Source organism: Mytilus californianus, unplaced genomic scaffold, assembly GCF_021869535.1.
Source record: "Mytilus californianus isolate M0D057914Y unplaced genomic scaffold, xbMytCali1.0.p SCAF_7, whole genome shotgun sequence".
Taxonomy (NCBI): domain Eukaryota; kingdom Metazoa; phylum Mollusca; class Bivalvia; order Mytilida; family Mytilidae; genus Mytilus; species Mytilus californianus.
In genome coordinates this window covers 49,694,447-49,706,961 of record NW_026262723.1, presented here as the reverse complement: position 1 = coordinate 49,706,961, position 12,515 = coordinate 49,694,447, and the positions used below count along the sequence as shown (strand labels likewise).

Here is a 12,515-nt window from a genome sequence, read left to right as displayed (position 1 = left end):
AAAGGCCTAGTTTTTGTATGCCGGTTACTATTCCCAGATCTGGGATTAAGGTAACTTCCGGTGACTTAGTATCGGAAGGCAAGACAGCAGATGTCTGTGACGGCAAGTTCAGTGCCACGGATGGCACGAACGCGGGTGCTTCATGACTAAGCTCAATCTTAACAGGAATTTGTTTTAACTTTTGATGTCCTGTTACTTCAAGTACAGCAGTTGGTACAGGATGCTTATTGACGAAATCTTTCACACGCTGGAGAGGGTCTTCCGTTTCATCAGGGAGATCGCTAAATGCTTGGCTGTCATCGTACTCTAGGATACGAGCCTCGGCTTCTGCGGCTGCAGCTTCTTTCTGTGCTTCTAGAAGGTTTAACTTGGCTTTCAGCTCGGTTTTTTCCCGGCTGACACGTGCGGCCTCCTGTTTAATTTGGGCCTTCCTGCGCATGGCCTCTTGTTCTAATTGCACTTTTCTGAGGGCGGCCTCCTGTTCTAGCTGAACTTTACGTTGAGCGACTTCTTGCTCCATTTCTGCCTTTTTACGTGTGGCTTCCTGTTCCATTTCAGCCTTTTTGCGTGCAGCTTCTTGCTCCATTTCGGCCTTTTTGCGTGCTGCTTCCTGTTCCATTTCAGTTTGTCTAAACAGGGCTTGTTCCTCTAACATTGCCTCCTGTTGTAGGATAAGGGCATGTTTTTCGACAAAGGCTATTTTAGACTTGGCAGCCTCTGCCTTGGCACGCTTTCTCCGTGCTAGGCTTGACATGTCTGACACGTTAGAGCTACCGCTGTGTGAGGTTTTCTTACCCTTTGAGGTCTTTGTTTTAGTGGATTTGGCCTTTGTTAGGGCGAGGCGATGCTCGTGTAGTTTTTCCATAACCAGTTCCACTTTGGACAGACGAAAATCCAATGAGAGATTACATGCTTCTATTTCTTTTTGACTCTCCGATGTTCTGGTCCTTTTCAGAAAGTCCAGGAGTTCATCTGTGAGCCTACGATAATTATTACAGGCTTTAACAAGTTTGTCATGGGCTGTTAGGAGTTGCTGGAGCTCGTTAGGAGGCGTGGTGACTTCCAATAACTGGGATTCGATGTCTGTCCAGAGAGCCTCTTGTTCCTGACAGAACTTGTCACGTTTTTCTGTGAAAGCTCCTTGTCCCTTTTCTGTGAGTTCACGTACTCGCCTAGTCTCGGCATCTTCATCTAAAGGTGTTGTAGTAGACGGATTCTCTATTTGTTCTTTAGAGACGTATCCCTCTGGATTTTGAATCTCGTCTTGCTGTTCCGCGTGGCTGGGATCCATGATGTAAATCAACTAACTGTAGGCAATGTTTGTTCAACGTTGTTGGTTTGCTGCCTAGGACACACAAGCTGTGTTGCGTAGTGTCAAGGTAACAGCTACGAACGATGCTCCGTTGTATTTCCTGTTCAGGAGATGTGTAGACAAGTTGTTGTCAATTTACTAGCACGAAACGTTGTCGTTGAAACTACGTTATAACTTATGGGTCTGCTGACTGTCGTGGAGTGGCGTACGTTATCCAAGAAAAACAACAGGCAAGTTGAAGCTTTTTCACTGTACTGGCCGGACCAGCGAGTTTAACCAAGATGACTGGGTTTATGTAAAGATAAAACAATCAGGAGCTGACTTTTATTTCACTACCAATCCAAATGGTGAAAAACTGAAAATACAAATAAAAATACAATTTTACAATGTGTTCAATGATAATTAAAATCCATTAAAAATACGGATAAACAGTTCGTAGATTTATAAAGCTGTTAATGTTCTTTATAATAATAAATAGATGAATATTCTTGCACACGTCGGGTTCTGTCTGAATTAAATTGTGTAATCGCAGATACGAACAGTTTGAACGGTTAAATGTTCATAGTTTCTTTATAACATAGGAAAACATATTAAAACAGTTCATCGCTGATGTAAAGACATAATTTGTAATGTTTTAAAGGTAACTCACGCTGTGGTTAGCCACGAATTGTTCCTTTGGACAACGTGTCCGCTGAATGTTCCTTGCAGTTGTGCACACGGCCTGCTGAGCAGTTTTCGTCACTCAGAAGAGAGGGGAAAGTAACATGGGTTCCTACACTGTCCTGTATAAAACTCCTAAAACTGGAGCATATAAAGTGATGTACGCAATGAAACATAAACAATGTAAAATGATGATCACATGAAGAACAAATGATGAATGAGGTCCAGAACAGTCACTTATAAGTAAAACTAGTATATATAAATAAATAATAAAATAAATTCATAAACTATACATATATGCCAGCTTGGAAGTTTAATATTTCACAATTACTAAAATATTAGCCAAAAATTCACAAGATCATCATCCTGCGTATACATTCATATTTTTTTAAAGAATTTCTTTTTGAATTTGCCAATTGGAAGGATAGAAAATCGGACAAACGACTACCTTCTTTTTTAGATCAGAATTTGAACACCGGTGTTCACTGCGTCTGAACACACATGTTAATATTTTTAACACAAACGTTAAAACTTTGAACACGTCTCTAAGCATGAACATATGACGTTGAAATATTGAACATTCGGTGTACAAATTTTGAACGCGTCCGGACGCGTCAGGCGTCAGGTATATTTACAGTGTAGCTATTAAGCATCGTTTAATGCACTTTTAGGCCTTTAGTCAACTGAAAACTGCTGTCTAATCGGTTGTTCAGAGAAATTTTCGAAAGTTCAAAAACCTTAAAAAAAAGTTCTAACTTAATATTATGTGAAAGGGCAGACTAAACTTTTTCAGAGGTTGAAGATGAATTACCCTAGATAATACACACAAAATGGATTTTTTTTGTAGTCACTTGTAAAGTCTGTAGTCAAAGGTTTTCAGTAAAAAAATTTTATCAAACAAACCCACTCTGTTGATATGACTCATTAGAAAGGTATTTCACTTGATCCATATATTTCATTATTTAGTACTGTCAGTTTTTATTGTTACTATATCAACCTGTAGCCTAAATGTATAAAAAAAAAATAGAATCTGAAGCGAGATGATGTTTCAAATATTTTTGCTTAATATGTTTTCAAGACAAAATAGTCAACTCAAACACGCCTGAACATAAAAAAATGTACTCGACTTTCCATTATCAATGACATTATTGCCCAGAATTTTTTCCAAAAAATCAGTCGCTGGGGGCAAAGACGCAAATTAATGCTTTAAAAAGATCAATCTTTTATCTTTCTGTGAAATTTTTATTGGCGGAATTTATGCTTATGCACAAAAAAGACCCACACGTATTTACACCTATCACAATCGACTGTTTTCTGAAAATTGACTTTATTTTAAAAGTTAACAAATATCTCAAAGCACCATATGGTGATTTAAGTAAAAACACGTATATAACTTTTAAAGCCAATCGAAACAGATGTAAACAATTCAAATATACCAATATGGCCTTTTTTACCTTCTCTAATAAAGAATTGGCGTTATATGGCCGAAATAAGCATTTTTAAGCAGATTTCATTTTTAAGCCTAAGAGTCATGCTGACATTCTATCTGACAGTTTTTACATTTTAATATTTGTGTTTCTATGCTTAATTCAAGTTTCATTAATCATTTGTGAACTCTGAATCTAGAGAAAAGTAGATTATCACAGAAAAAAATGTGCAAAATGTGTTGTATTTATGGTCCTGGTTCAGAACGGCCTGTTTGATGCCTGTGAAATGTGAAGAGCTTTGTACATAAAAGTTGAAATCCATCATAAATATTTCACTAAAAAAAATGCACTTTACAATGATAAGTGCACCTTAGTCATTTCATATACTACCTTTATTTTCTTCTGTAGGATACTAAGTGATTCAAATATAATTTTTATTATTATATATGCCTGTTGAGACTAAGACTCCATGCAGGTTTTGCACTGAAAAGTGAAGAAAATGTCCATCAGTCCATACTGTCTGCAAAAAAGTTGAATGCAAGAGTCCTTTTGCATTCAGACTTCTTGTATCATGACATCTTAGCATAAAAATGAGCGAAAAGTAACAAATATCTATTTCTTATAGCTTCTGTATGCATTTTTATATGTAAATATGTGTTACGGCCTAAATTGATCCAAAATAATTTTCAGTCTTACATGGCCTTAGACCATATAATACTCATGTGGTAGGTCTGAGTCAAGTTTTATCTGCTAAAAATGTAAAGGTGTCCAAAGATGACTAATAAGGATATATCTGATGTTTTGGTAAAACAATCTTATAACGGTTCACGAAAACAGCTGTTAAAATATATTACTTAGAATTAAGGAATATATTCAGTGAAATTTAAAATTTCCATTCATGAATACAAATAATTTAGTACTTCCAATTCTGGAAAACTTACTTTTTATTACTATGACAATACAGCTGAAGAAAACTCTTGTAACATTATATGTAAAATGTATATGTGCGTTGTATTTGCAATTTTTATTTTGGCAGCTTTTCATGATATATCTGTTATTGAAATTAGAATATAAATTCTGCAAATTTGCCAAAATATGTGTATAAAGGTTGGTGTATATCTTGGGGGATTTTTTTTAAGGATTCTTCAATTGAATTTTTATCATAAAATTTGAAAATAACACTTTAGAATTATTGTTTGATAAATGAAAATGGAACTTGGATCTCTGAAATCAATTTAAAAAAAATTGTAATAATGCGTCTCTAAAATAAATGCTTATTTTTAACTGGAAAAGAGAAGAATAAAACAAGTGAAAATAACAAATTAATAGCTATGGTGTCAATAATTTAATAAGCTTAAGAGCTCTGAAAGATTTTGATACAGTAAAAATGGCAAATTCATTGGTATATTTTTAACATGCCCTGTATATTACTTCATCTTATTCCCACCAAATTAATTAGTCAGCAGTTTTTCTGTGCTTTTGATATTGTGCTTAGAAGACTGTGTTCTTTGTTGTCTGGCATTGTTAATTTTGTTGTAAGAAAACAATTTTATTGAAAATAAATATGCAGTTCTTTCATGTCTTTTTGTTATGTGATAATTTCATTAAATCTATTATGAAATGAAATACAGCAGTTCTAAGTGGTGCCATGTTTACTTTACCAACTTTCATGTGGTTGTGCATTGTATCCATACAATATTGAAAACTAGGATACTATTACAGATTATTATACTTCATGTCCAAATGCCAGATTTTGATTGGTTAATATGAGGGAGACAACTTACTCTATCCCATGGCAGATACTCTATTACCCTTCACGGAGACGCTTGCTCAAGTGTGCGCTTTAATAAATACGGATGATAGTTTATTACTTTGAATTTGAAATTTAATAGACAGTAATAACAGAACATTCAGTATAATAAATTAAATTACACATATCTGAGAGGGTGATAGAGCAGATTGTTACCCCTCGAAAAGACATTGTCAACCTTGGCTTCGCCTCAGTTGACAATGTTTTCTCGGGGTAACAGTCTGCTCTATCACCCTCTCAGCTATGTGCTATTTATATAATGTTGATATGAATGAAATATATTTGATATATACATGTATATATCAATGAGATATCAATCCAAAAGCATACTAAGTCATGAAAAGAGTTCAACACATGGTCTTCAAAAGATGCTTCAAAATTGTCCCTAAATTGACAAAATTGTTGGACAACACTGTCATAGGATATGCTGAGTGAGGTATCTATACTATTAAATGAGAAGACCTCATTTTGTGTGTCGCTTCTCTTCCTTCCACATTAAATCAATCATAATGCTTTTATGTCCTATAGGTACCATACATAGTCGCATTTGTCATCCTCGCTTATAAATATTTCGTTTGGTTTTTTTATGAGAAAAACGAAAATAAAGACGTCCGGATATTGTTTCCATCCCCGGACTGAATCATAGTTTATACAAACAATATCGTCTTTGTAGTTGTGTATGGTGTACATTTTTGTCCTGTGTTAATTGTTGTCCCACAATGTAAACATACTTTTTGAAGGTTTTTATTGGTGGTGTTTTATTATCTGTAAATAAAGGCAACAGTAGTATACCGCTGTTCGAAACTCGTAAATCGAAAGAGATAAAAACAAATCCGGGTTACAAACTAAAACTGAGGGAAACGCATCAAATATAAGAGGAGAACAACGACACAACAAAATCACAACATTAAAATGTAACACACACAGAAACGAACTATAATATAACAATGGCCATTTTCCTAACTTGGTACAGGACATTTTAAGAAAAAAATGGTGGGTTGAACCTGGTATGTAAATATGCAAATGAAACAAATCCTTATAGATCTAATATTTTCTTAGTTCTGATGTAACTCTCTTGATAGCCAAGCTCAAATATAATATCACAATCCACAAAGTCCCCAATGGTGAGTTTTAAGTCAAAAGTAAATTGTAACAAGTCAAAATTTTATAAAACTCACCATCAGTGAAATTTAGCGTTATGGATCTAAAACAACTCCCTAATAATGAAATGTTAGCATAATTGATAAAGGGGGTATCTGTGTGTAAACCAAAACATAGTCCCAATAAATCATACTGGCTCAAAGCAGACAGAACTTTCAAATGAATAATATTTATTAATACAATAAATTCAATAACAAAATATTTTGGCCCTTGAGAAATACTCAGCATAATTAAGAATTTAGGAGTTCCTGCCGAGCAAGTCAAATTGCAACCTGTAGTGTGAGGAAGAACCTGCCTGCCCGACAATACGCCAGCCGGGAATGTGAAGCGAGGGGTCTCCACGAAGGGGATGCGACTAGGCGTCTCATCTGCAGCCGGGGTGTGCAAGGTCTGCATGGGGGATAGCCCATGTGGTGCTATTACAAGTAGTATGTAGCAGGGTCTATCAATCTGGCGCTGGAATAAATTTGATAAAATTTTCCCCGAAATGCTTGGGGATGAATGAAATTTTAGAAATGACCAGTGATAAAATTCCTTCAAGGAAAACAAGTAATGAAATAAAAAATATCACTGGTAAAAGCTGAGATGTTCCTCATGTCATGAACATTATTGAAGGTGTTTAGAAGGGGTTGGTGGGGGTTAAATTGAATTCTAGCACTGTAAAACTGTCAAATTGAACTTAGTTTGACTGCTTTGAACCAAGAAACTGATTGCACAAAGACCATGTATATGGCTTAACACACAGATTTTGGGTACATCAATCATCTAGTGGGAGGAGACTGACAGTTTATATATACTTATTAAAGTGTAATTATTTTTATGAGACTGGAATTATTCTGCCTTTCATCACACACAGTGAATAATTGTAATATGTATCAGATTAAGAATAGATTAGTATGTCCCCTGGTGAGTTTGCAGTGTAACTTTAAAGTGTCAAATTCCAGAGAAATTAATCTCAAGATGTAGCATGTGGTCTGTGTAAGTTAATTAAATGTATCCAAGATGTCCGCATGTTTACTGGAAAGATTAATTATCAAAGTTGGCTGGAAATATTGTTTGTATAAACATTACTTATATTACATTCAATTTCAATTTCAATTCTTTATTACTTTAAGCACATTATGCTTATCAGTTCAATAAATACAAATACATTTCTATAACACAACATGACATAATACATCAGAGAAGCAAATAAATATCAAGTATTGACCAATAACAGTTTGGTCCTATGATTAAATGCATATAAGTAACTATGGAACGCCTCAGCTGTCTTATGTGGAACTCTGATATTACTTTATGTTGTTTTATTATTACTTGATGATATTTTGTCTTTACTTGATATGGTTTTGACATTACGTAATGATGTTTTGATATAACTCAATATGGAATAGTCATTACTTAATGATATTTCGACATTACACGATATGGTTTCGTATTGACTTGATATAGTTTTGTCATTACTCAATATGGTTTTGTCATTACTCGATGTGGTTTTACCATTATTTAATGTGGTTGTGTCATTAGTCAATGTGGTTTTAACATTACTTGATGTGAATGTGACTTAACGTTATGTGACCTAATGTAGTTGTTTCATTACATGATGTGGTTTTGTTATTTCGTAATGATGATTTGCCTATTCTTTATATGGTTTTAACATTACGTAATGATATTTCAAAATTTGACGATTTTACACTACATGATGTGTTTGTTTCATTATTTAATGTGGTCCTGTCATTCTTTGATGTGGTTATCCCATTACTTGATGAGGTAAAACCACGTGACCAATTCGGAAAAAATATGTTCTATTTTTAAACAGATTTCAATATATCATTTGTTTAATGTGCTTTGGATGGGTATCGCTATCCATTGAGTTAAAGTTCAAATTAAAGCTCGAGTGGTTGTTCAGAGTTATTAAGCATGAAAAAGGTAACCGGCAGACAATAATAAGAAAAAAAGTATTAAAAAGTTTACAGTATTTCTTACATAATTGGGATATCCCCAAACCACTTTGTCTTGTTTTTTTTTATCCTAAGTTCTCAAACGGAAGCAGTATTTTTGTAATAAATTTGTAAAATATTCCACGGAACCCTATGTTTCGCCTGATATTGCTGCTGTAAGTGTAAAAGCGTCATGTTGATCGGCTGTACATTTATCTATATATTTATCGGTAAAAACAAAATTAAAAAAAATGTTTTTCTGTAGATGCTTTTTCTTGAAATTGAAGAATAACTCCTATACTCCTATACAAGTTTTAAAACACTTCATGGAGGTTTACAAATTTATCATGTCAAAACAGTTTAATTCGGTTTTATTTATCTAAAACAAAACTGTATGGTTTTCAACAATAAGCAAAACCCATACCCTATAGTAAGCTATAAAAGGTCCCGAAATGAAAAATGTAAAAAACTAGAAACCTAACGATCTATAGATAGATAGATAGATAGATGGATAGATACTTTATTCTCTAAAAACTAATTACAAGTTTACAGAGAAACATACAATATAAATACAGATACAATAGTTGAGGTAAACAAATACAGTATGATATTCTAAAAGTACAAAATTATAATGGCATACGTGTTTAGTAACATGTATAATGAAAGGTTAAACTCAATAGAAATAAAAAAAGAATTGAGATAGAGACGCCGACGCCACTATCGACGACGAAATATAGGTTTGTTGGGTCTCACTGCCGCTACATTGATGTCGCAGGCTCGACACAAATCAAACGACTTGAACTTTAATGTTAACAAATGAAGCGCTTCAAATCAACTCACACTAAAGTTACAGGGAAACGTGGGGAGGGGGCTCGGACTTAGCGACAAAGCATCAATACTATAAAATAAGAATTCTCCGAATTTTTTTTTAGCGTAAATGATCATTTGAACTTATACAATTATCAATCTTTTATTTGTAATCAATTGAATTCCCTGATCTACCTCGCACTAATTGAAAAATAAACTTTTTGGAATATCTGTTTCACATGTGACGACGGACATGTTCCAGTGGTCGTAACCATAATACCGTCATCTTTTTCTTGAATGTGAACTACCAAATAAAACCAAATTACTGGGTTTGTACTTTCTCGAATAACACGGCGGGTGCCTTCACTGTTTTGTATGCCACCGCAACTGAAAGTTGGGGGGGGGGGGGGGTATTGTTTTACCCCTGTCCGTCCGTCCGTCCGTCTGTCCGTCCCATTATGGGTATATAGTTATTCCGCATAACTTCTCCTACAGTTTGAATGCTAGGAAGTTTTCGCTCTGCTGGCTGTTTGTACATATATTGAAGGTGTGCATGTGGTCAGGGTTTCTATTTTTATTATCTTTTGCTCTTTTGGGAGATAATCGAACTTTTTTTTGTCATTTTTGGGGTATAAGCGGTTAAATGAGTTGAGTGCGGGGCATCACTTTGTCTAGTTTACATTTTTTTCTCGTGTTGTGCTGTTACACAAGTGTAACAGTCCGATGTAAGGTTAGGATTAAGCGCTCACATACATGTTAAACTCCGCCACGTGCACTTTCTTTATGTACCTGCCCCAAGTCAGGAGCACGAAGTTCAATTATTGTCGTTGTATAAATGTGTGTCATTTTTTTTTTGTAGATTGTTTAAATATAAATAAGACCGTTTGTTTTTTCGTTTGAATTTTTTCACATGGTGCATGGTGGCCTTTTATAGCTGACTATATGGTGTGTTGAAGGCTGTACGGTTGCCTATATATGATTTCTTACATCCACTGCATTTAAACTCTGGTGGATAGTTGTCTCATTGTCAATCACATCACATCTAACTTTATTTCAACTTCTATGTTGCGTTTTGTATACTGTAACATTATTTATCTTTTGTACGCATACCCCGGAGCCCTCTTTTCGGAATCCCGAGCAAAAGTCCTTGTTCCGCGATAGAAAATTTAATTACGAACTCGTATAAGATAGCACGAATTTCAACTCAAAATCTTAATTAATCTAAATGAGACTTAAATTCGAATCTTACTCAAACTCAAAAAGTGACTCAAATTGAATGGTGTAACTAGAACTCTACCTTTAAATGTGACTCAAACTTGAAGTCCAACTCGAAACTCAATGCTAACTAAAACTTTAATTCTAATAATGACTTGAATTCGGAAAAGGAGACTAACTCAAAGTTCTACTCAAACAGTAACCCTAACTTTAATTTGAACTCTAATTCGATGGATGGCCGCACTCATCCAAGGAACATACAACATGGAAATCTATCTAAAAATAGAACAGATTTTTTCCGAATTGGTCACGTGATTTTACCTCATCAAGTAATGGGATAACCACATCAAAGAATGACAGGACCACATCAAATAATGAAACAAACACATCATGTAGTGTAAAATCGTCAAATTTTAAAACATCATTACGTAATGTTAAAACCATATAAAGAATAGGCAAATCATCATTACAAAATAACAAAACCACATCATGTAATGAAACAACTACATAAGGTCACATAACGTTAAGTCACATTCACATCAAGTAATGTTAAAACCACATTGACTAATGACACAACCACATTAAATAATGGTGAAACCACATCGAGTAATGACAAAACCATATTGAGTAATGACAAAACTATATCAAGTCAATACGAAACCATATCGTGTAATATCAAAACATCATTACGTAATGTCAAAACCATATTAAGTAAAGACAAAATATCATCAAGTAATAATAAAACAACATAAAGTAATACCAGAGTTCCACATAAGACAGCTGAGCTATTTATACAAACAATATTGTCTCTGTAGTTGTGTATGGTGTGCATTTTTGTCCTGTGCTAATTGTTGTCCCACAATGTAAACATACTTTTTGAAGGTTTTTATTGGTGGTGTTTTATTATCTGTAATTGTCTCCTGGTATGTAAATATGCGTATTATTTTCTGTTTGTATGGTAATGAAACAAATCCTTATAGATCTAATATTTTCTTAGTTCTGATGTAACTCTCTTGATAAATAAATTCAATAACAAATTATTTTGGCCCTCGAGAAACACTCAGCATTATTACAATCCACTTCCCTTTTCACCACAAATGTGACCTACCGAATGAGACTATTTACCGGATTTGTAATAACATGAGCAACACGACGGGTACCACATGTGGAGCAGGATCTGTTTACCCTTCCGGAGCACCTGAGATCACCCCCCGTTTTTGGTGGGGTTCGTGTTGCTTAGTCTTTAGTTTTCTATGTTGTGTCTTGTGTACTATTATTTGTCTGTCTGTCTTTTTATTTTTTTTAGCCATGGCGTTGTCGGTTTGTTTTCGATCTATGAGTTTGACTGTCCCTCTGGATTCTTTCGCCCCTCTTCTTGAAAGTCACAATTATGAAATGCTTACGTTTTCCCTTTTCTTTAGATTACTACGTATTCGTGAACATATACATGCAAACAAATAAATATTTTCCTCTCATTCTACGTTTTGAATTAACAATGGGAATGGAGTTAAATGAGGTTTTTCTAAACATTTAATTATGTATACTTATGTTAATATTTGAAATGTATGTTCTTATTATTTAGTTACTTTTTGTTGGGTTGCTTAATGATTGACATTTGCACTTCATTTGGTTTTATTTATACCAAATGAACACTCATTCATTTTACAATAACAATAGGTCTTGACAGATTCAAGTTCTTAATTACTTTTGTTTAATGAGTTTGGACAGATGGGCATAAATCCCTCATTTGAAGCAATTAAACTGGTTATAAAATATTGTAAGAGGAAATCTGTCACTTAAACCAATTAATCCACCTTAAAATTTGATGGTTCACACAATAAAATTCTAACCTTAGGTATTTGGTAAAATGTTTTAAATGGCTTTCTATAATCATTATCATGATAATCTATCATGTGTCTCTAGATTTCAATTAAATTCATGTTTTATTAACACTACAAACCAGTAAAAGTCTGAAATGGCCTATGTCTGTACTCGACTGTACTGATTTTTACTCGACCAGTCTGAATTGGTCTGAAATTTACTCGACTTTACTCGACCCTAGTCTTAACCATACTCGACTGTACTGATTTGTACTTTACCCTTATCTTTGCCATTGAAAATAGTCTGAACTATTACTCGACCAGTCTGAAACAGTCTTAACTCATTCTCGACCTGTACTCGACCTA

The 12,515-nt window shown here is 34.2% G+C and overlaps 1 long non-coding RNA gene across 1 annotated transcript; it reads right to left on the bottom strand.

The window, feature by feature from the left end:
- Positions 1 to 1,621: 1,621 nt before the first annotated feature.
- LOC127709767 (uncharacterized) lies at positions 1,622 to 2,434 on the bottom strand. Its single transcript, XR_007985750.1, has 2 exons — positions 1,962 to 2,434; positions 1,622 to 1,667 (listed from the first exon to the last, which is right to left on the bottom strand). It is a non-coding gene; the product is annotated as an uncharacterized LOC127709767 (long non-coding RNA).
- Positions 2,435 to 12,515: the final 10,081 nt, after the last annotated feature.